The sequence below is a fragment of the Otolemur garnettii genome, unplaced genomic scaffold (assembly GCF_000181295.1).
Source record: "Otolemur garnettii isolate 467f Iridium unplaced genomic scaffold, OtoGar3 scaffold00129, whole genome shotgun sequence".
NCBI lineage: Eukaryota > Metazoa > Chordata > Mammalia > Primates > Galagidae > Otolemur > Otolemur garnettii.
In genome coordinates, this window is record NW_003852524.1 from 5255832 (window position 1) to 5263164 (window position 7333).

The following is a 7333-nucleotide window of genomic DNA, read 5'->3' on the forward strand; positions in this document are numbered from 1 at the left end:
ATAACAAACTAGTGAGAATAAGCACAAGAAAATAACTAGCATGAGCTATTGCATCACTAGATGCCTCTTTATTCAACATTGTAAATTCCGGGGACATTTTGTTTACAGCATATTATAGATGATAGGAACTCAGAACATTTTCTTTTCACTTTATATATGCAGAGACATGTTCCTTCATGGAGGATTGTGTCAATATTTCATTTGCAGATACAAGAATAAAAACCACAGATTCTGCAAAATAAAGTTCACCTCAAGATCCTGTTCAAAATCTGTTACCATAAAGCACAGGTACTGTCAGTGGAGATGGAATAACCCAGCAGCTGGTGGACATGATACACTGGTAACTATGGTACTGAACCTGAATAGCTGAACTGTACTTTCAATAGTAAGGAAGGATGTCTCAAAACATTGTCTTAGATGTGTTACCTAATTTTAAAATGCACATAACTAAAATAATAAGTACAATGTTTTCTCACAAAGACTTTTCTGAAAGTTTTGAGACCAATATATTTTTACAAGGAAAATGTATCATTCATGTTCCTGGATGTGTAGTTTTGTAGGAATTTGTACCTTTACAATAATCTGACTTCAGGAAACTATCAATGAACTACTTATTCTATTACATAAGTAAAATAAAGTGTTTAAGGGATATTCAGCTTTTTATAACGTGTGTCCATCTTTTTTTCTCTGCACTGTTAAACTAGGAAAGTGCACTTTTTGTTCTACAGAGGTAAATGAAAATTTTGACTGTAATTCAAACAAATAAACTTTGACTCTCTTTCTGCCCTCTTTCTCTCTGACTTCTGTGTGTGTGCCTGTGAGAGAGAGAGAGAGAGAGAGAGAGAGAGAGACAGAAAGACAGAGAGAGTGGAGGGGGGAGCTAGTGAGAACCAATGCATAGAAAATGACCTGATGAATGGCCCTGCATTTCTCAGGGAGCTCAATAAAACAAGGAAGTTACTAAGGCTGTGCAGACCACTAATGTTCTGTAAACTGAAATGAATCCTCAGTAATGACTGGAGTCTTAATAATCTTTTTAAATAGAGTCTTTCTAAACTTTAACCCTTTCTAAGCTTATCATTTTTTTAGTAATTGATGAGGCAACCTCTGGTAGGTTGAACAATTATCTTTCACCTTTCACCTATTAAAATGTTTGCATTTAGAAATATTAAAGATTTTGTAATTTTATATCTTAATGTAAAAGGGTCCCTGAAAATGTCTCAAATTTATCATTTGACTCATTTATTCTTTTAGTAGGCTTTTAGCAGATACATAACTACTATAAACCAAATAGATATGAGAGTCAAGTTAACAAGTTATTGAGTAGGGGCAAATCTCTCAAGGAATTTGCAGTCTAGTGTAAGTAGAGCACAGCATTGAGGGTAAGACAAAAGCTATTGCAATACGTGCCCCATCTTACTTAAACATATGACGTAAAGATGTTGTTAAAAATTCAGATAATACTAGGGAAATGCTTATTAAGGCTCAATATAATAAGTCAATTATTGGGAACTTTAAGTTCAATATTCAAAAATAGCAGTCAAATATAGAAATGTTGCTGGTGGAGCAAGCCCAAATAAATTCTTAGATATTTTTCTGATGAATTGTAAGATAAATATTCTAATTATTATCCATCTGTTCTTTTGTTCAATTTAAAAAGAAACGGCAGAAGACAAATAGATAATTTTTCTCATATCACTAAAAGTTGTCCAAGTTGAATAATTTTGTGTTTTTAAATCTATTTATTTAACACAAATTTGGTTTTGCAAAAAGATGTCTGTTTACAAGTTAACAAATTATACTAAAAAAGGAAAAGTATTATATGCTTAGGGTAAACTTTCTTAAGAAAACATGAGCCCAAAAAAGTAAAAAAAAAAAACATTAAAGTGTACACAACATCAAAATTTACCTCCACAAATTTTCACAAAGTAAATCCACTCATGGCATCAGTACTAGGATCAAAGAGAACTATATTAGTGCTCTATGTATATGTCCCTTCAAGTGACTCCCTGACAATGCTAATAACTATCCTGTTTCTTTCCTAGTAGAATAATTCTGCTCTGTTTGGATTATAAATAAATAGAATCATATAGTAGAGTACTTTTATGTCTGACTTTCTTCTCCTGATGTTATGTTTTTAGATTCAGTGATGTTAATTCCAGCAGTCATTTGCTTATTCTCATCATTGCATAGTATTTTGTTCCACGGATGTATTCAAAATACTATTTGTTTATGCCTTCTACTGTTGGTGGAAATTTGGTTTTCAGATTTTGATGATGATAAATTGTGCTTCTATGAACACTCTTGTGCATGTGTTTCCTGAGCGTGTGGCTGAGTGTCTGTTCAGAACAAGATGTACTATTTTGACTTTGCCTTTTTTTGTCTCTGCATGTGAGATCTGCCCACACTGCTGTCTGTACTGGTAGTTCCCTCATTCCTCTTACTCTATAATGTTAGAGGACTTGTGTTTTCATATAATTGTTTTCTTCATGGTTTTTCTATGGTTGCACATTTTTCTGGTTTATGCTAAATTTGCCTCGAATGATGCTAGCCCCAGAGAATGACTGCCAGTCGCATCTTCATTCTCTGCTTTTGTTTTTGCTGCCATCCTGAAACTGCTTCTTACTCCATTTAGCACTTGACAATCAATGCTTAGTGGGTCAGTACAATCAACTATTACTGCTTTTACGTTGTCAAAACAAGAGAAAATATTCACCCTATACAAAGAGTTAAAACTCTTCTAGCACTTTATAATTAAGTAGCCATTGACTTTATGGTTATTTCCTTGTCTTATTGGAATACTTTATAATTAAGCAAAGCCAAGGCCCAATTTACTAGAACCTTTATGTTTCCTTATTTCTTTATCTCACTGCATAGATTACCTTCTCATTATTTCCAGAAACTTAAACAGTTATGGGGGAAAATAAACTCGCTTGGTTTTCTCAAAGTGAAAGTTCCTATAAAACTGTGATAATTACTCAGCTACATTTGTTTTATTTTCTCTGGGCTCCTCACTAGCACGTTACACACTGGATAGTTTTTCAGGCCTTGCTAGCTTTATCTCTATTTTAAACAATCAGCCGTGTCACTTACAATTTACCTTCTCTAAATGTTTGGTTACTGATACTATATAAAATCCCATCTCTTCTTCATTTAAAGAAAATTCTATTACTTATATAAAATTCTACTACACAAGTACTATATCAATTTTGAAATATTAGCTTTCTGCTTTTGATACATAATTTTAAGATTCCTTAGAGATTTTTGCCCATACAAGTGTTGAAAGTAAGACTTTACCAAAAAATATTTGTGGCCCAAGATTCTCAAAAACACAGACAAAGGCAATTTATCTTTCCCAATGATATTTTAGAATAAGTTGAGAATGTAAACCACAATAGCTGCCTTAAGGTGCTATTGATTTCATTTTTTCTTTTTTTAAGAATAATTTTCATTATTATTCTTATGTTCAGAGAACTCAACAGTGTACATTTAGCCCAGTTTAATGGCAAGTTCTTTAGCCTCTGCCTTTTCCAGCTTGACAAGACAAGTCACAGATTTCAGACCCAGGACGTTGCCTCCCCAGTGACGGTGGATCTCACCACATCTGTCCTTGAAATTGGTGCTGATAGCTTCTACTAGCTTAGGCAGTGCTCCGTTGTCTTACGAGTTAACCAGTGTGAAGGTGACAGTGGTCTGGCCCAGCCTGCCTTCCCCTTGGCAATGCAGTAGGGGACCCCCGTCTTATGACATAGGGCAGGCAGGAAGACAACCAGCTTAATGGGATCCACATCATGTGCTGTCATCACTAGCTGAGGCTTCTTGTTCTCCACCAAGGTGGTGACAGTGTTAACCCTTGCTGGAAGACAGGTGGTCTTGTTACCAGAATTTCTTTCTTTAGTAGGTCCTTGGTCGCAGGGATTTGAAGAATGAACCCATTGACCACAGATTAGTGCTAAGATAAGATTTATTAGACAGAAAAGAATACAGAAAAAGAGGTGGCACCTGTGGCTCAGTGAGTAGGGCACTGGTCCTAAATACCAAGGGTGGCAGGTTCCAACAAAGCCCTGGTCAAACTGCAACAAAAAATAGCCAGGTATTGAGGTGGGCGTCTCCAGCTACTCTGGAGGCTGAGGCAAGAGAATCGCATAAGCCCAAGAGCTGGAGGTTGTTGTGAGCTATGATCCCACAGTACTCTATGAGGGCAACAAAGTAAAACTCTGTCTCAAAAAAAAAAAAAAAAAAAGAAAAGAAAAGAAAAGAAAAAGAAAAAGAAAAAAAGAATACAGAAAAGGCACGAGAACTCCTACCAGAGGGAAAGACCTAAGTTGGAAAATCTCCTCCTGGGTCCTTTATCTAGGGGTATATACATTGCCCAACAAATGAATGGATGCAGTCCCTTCTACGAGGCAAGATTAATGGAATGTGTTGACAACTGACTGGATGCAGTCTGTTCCCAGGAGAAATGTCAGTGCATTACCTTCACAAAATTTCTCAGGCCTAGGAAATGGGAGTTCCCTGGTCAGCCCTAAATAGAGGAACCCTAGATCAGTATCGTACAATCTTTGCCCTGTCCACTCCTGTCAGTTGGTGTGGGACAAGGAAAGACAGAAAGGAGAAGGAATTTTGTGGAGCTAATGAAACTCTATAAAATTATTTCAAAAAATAAACAGCATGAGGCGAGGGAGACACATTGGGGCCCAAAGCTGGCACCCGGAGGTGTCTCCCAGGCAGTTGTCTGGCCTCTGACTATTGGAGCCTCCTGCTGCCCCCTCTGCCTATCCAACCACTCACTCCTCAGTGGGCTGGGCCACCAACACCCCCGGGTGGAGACACAGAAAGCATAGCAGGTCCTCCAGCCAGCTCTGGCCGCGCCTCTGGGGGCCACCCACCCTGTATCAGTCTCTTACTGGGGACATCCCCTTTGCTGGAAGCTTACTTCTCAGCCGGGGCCAACAGTCGCTGCTGCTTCTCTTGCTTTGTTTCTGGTCTGTACTTATGGACCAGCTTAAACAGCTGAGTGGTGGTTTGGCGGTCCAAGACTTGGGTGAACTGGGTAATGGCAGGAGGCACATTTTTCCCCTTGTAAAGGATGGCTCTTTGCTGCTGCAATTGGATGTAGCGGGGCCACTTGACAAAGAGTGTGAGATTACTCTTGGGCTGGATGTCCTGTCCAATGCAAAACTTCTTAGGCCTTTTCTAGAATAAGGGGTTCACCATATTTGCGACCTCCTTTTTCACCACCTACTTCCCCTTTGGCCGTCTTTCCTTTCTGCATCTTGATGCAGAGAGCTATTTCATTTTTTCTTGAATTATTATTTTCATTCTTTCTTTCTTTCTTTTTTTTTTTTTTTAAATAAAACTACTATTGAAATGGTGGATTGGAACATTTTAATTCTGGGAGAGGAAATTACAAAAGGACATTTGAGGATAATGAATTTATACTGAGCTCTTCTTGAGAACATTATATGAACTATCCAAGAAAAATTGCCCCATCTAGAGTTAAACAGGCAAGGAAGACTTTACTCAAGATGGTTGCAATATGAATCAAGACTGTTGGAATAGAGATTGAATGCAACTCTGCTGAAACAAAAGATGGGAAGATTTTAAAAGGATGGAGTGACTTGATGGAAAAGTACTAGAGGATGTTGGGGATGGCAGATGGTCAATGTGATTAGGCCATCTGTGTTTGGGAATCTGTGCTTATCAAAGTTAGACTCCTACCCTCTCACAGAAACTGGGAGTTAGGTTAGGGGCCCTATCTTTCTTAGTAATTAAATTAAAAGAGATGGCTTCCAGGACCTTCAGAAGGACATTTTTGAGTTTTGAGAATTTATTTTTCAAAAACACTGAGGATGAATTTACAATTGTTTTGAGTTTTCTGAAGTAAATACCTCAAGAACAGGGAGGTCAAGGGACTGTAATCAGAAAAAGAAACTTTTCTAAAGTTTAATCAAGCTGAGAAAAGCATTGATACTCTTGATAATTACAAAATATTTGTTTATATACAGAGACATTTGTAGAAGTATCTTTTTATATTAATCCAGCAATTTATTTCCTGATAACAACAAATAAATACATATTTTACTTTGTTTGGTCTGAGGATCTGTGTACTCTTTTTAGACACAATTATAAAACAAAGAAATAGTTGTTAATATTGTGCATACTTACTTAAAACACATTCCCCTAATTTCAATATGAAAATACATTAACTCAGAAGTGTAGCTTCTTTCAATTCAAAATGCATCTTAATATCAACTTCTTTCTATAAGTTGAGTTTTTGAAATGAGTGCAATTACTGGATTTGATTATCAGGTTTACTGTTGTTGGAATATATGAAGGCTACAGATCTGTGGACATTGATTTTGTATTCTTGATCCCTTCCAAGATCCCTGGAATTTTTTTTTTTTTTTTTTAAAGACAGAGTCTTACTTTGTCACCCTCGATAGAGTCTGGTGGCATCACAGCTCACAGCAACCTCCAGTTCTTGGGCTTAGGTGATTTTCTTGCCTTAGATTCCAGAATAGCTGGGACACTAGGTGCCTGCCACAGTGCCTGGCTATTTTTGTTCTTGTTGTTGTTGTTGCAGTTTGGCCAGGGCCAGATTCAAATCTGCCACCCTCATTATATGGGGCTGGCGCCCTACTCACTGGGCCATAGGCACTGCCTGAGTCCCTGGGATTTTTTAAGTATAAGATTATATCATTAGCAACAAGCAGAGTTTGACCTCCTCTGTTTCCATTTGAATATTCTTGATAGCCTTCTTTTGATCGCATTAGCTAAAACTTCCAGCACTACATCGAGTAGCAGTGGCAACAGAGGATATCCTTGTCTAGTTCAAGTTCTAAGTGGAAATGCTTTCAGTTTTACTCCCTTCAGTATGGTATTGGCTGTGAGTTCATTGTAGTTGGCCTCTGTCAGTTTAAGAAATGTCCATCTCTGCCCATTTTCTTAACTGTTCTTTTCAGAAAAAGAGAATGAATTTTGTTGAATGATTTTTCTGGATCTACTGAAGAGATCATATGGTCTTTGTTTTTGATTCTATATACGTGGCGGATTACGTTTATGTATTCATGAATGTTGAACCAATCTTGCTTCCCTGGGATAAAGCCCACCTGATAACAATGTATAATTTTTTTAAACATGTAAATATATTCTGTTTGGTAGGAATTTATTGTATATTTTTTGCATTGATATTCACCAAAGATATTGGTCTGTAGTTTTACTTTTTTTGTTGGATCCTTACCCAGTTTTGGTATCAGGGTGATGTTTGCTTTGTAAAATGTGTTGGGGAGGGTTACTTCCTTCTCTATGTTTTGGAATAGGTTCTCCCATA

At 37.2% G+C, this 7333-nt stretch overlaps 1 pseudogene; it reads right to left on the reverse strand.

The window, feature by feature from the left end:
- Window positions 1–3489: 3489 nt before the first annotated feature.
- LOC100958743 lies at window positions 3490–5217 on the reverse strand (annotated as a pseudogene).
- Between the last annotated feature and the right edge of the window lie 2116 nt (window positions 5218–7333).